A 628-nucleotide genomic window follows, 5' to 3' on the forward strand; every position below is an offset into this window, starting at 1 on the left:
ACCATTCATCAATTTGACAGTTCTCTTCTCACAATCTTGTTCTCTCCCATTTTTCTGTTTCTCTTTTCTTTTCTGCATTGTCTCTCATACTTTTCTTTATTATCTGTCATTCTCTGATGTTTTCTCTCACAGGCCAAGAACCATCAGTGATGGACGAATATTTTCTTCAGTTGGTTCAGTAAATGTACAAATGAATGAATCAAAACAAGAAAAAATATTTTTAGTGTCTAGTTTTGTCCATTAATAGATGAATGGAAAACTTAAAATTGTTTCTGTTCTTAACACAGAATCATATAAAAGTAAAAAGAAACTATGCAATACAACACATATCATAAAAAAATAAAGCAAACAGATACATCAGATGCATATATTACATGCAAATGTAATGTGTATAGTGGGTGTGTGTACATGTACTTGTGTGAGTTTGCGTGGATTATATACGAGTAAGAAAACATAACACTAAAACTATGATAGGAGTTCATATATGATATAAGAACATCCAACCAAGCAATCAATCAGATTAATAATGTTCCTAACTAACTAGTGCTCCATAAGGTGGCTTCTGTACCACTGATCAAAATTACTGAAATAATATACTGCATAAAACTCCTTTTACTCTATGATTAGT

Source organism: Penaeus monodon, chromosome 23 (genome assembly GCF_015228065.2).
Source record: "Penaeus monodon isolate SGIC_2016 chromosome 23, NSTDA_Pmon_1, whole genome shotgun sequence".
In the NCBI taxonomy this organism is placed as follows: Eukaryota; Metazoa; Arthropoda; class Malacostraca; order Decapoda; family Penaeidae; genus Penaeus; species Penaeus monodon.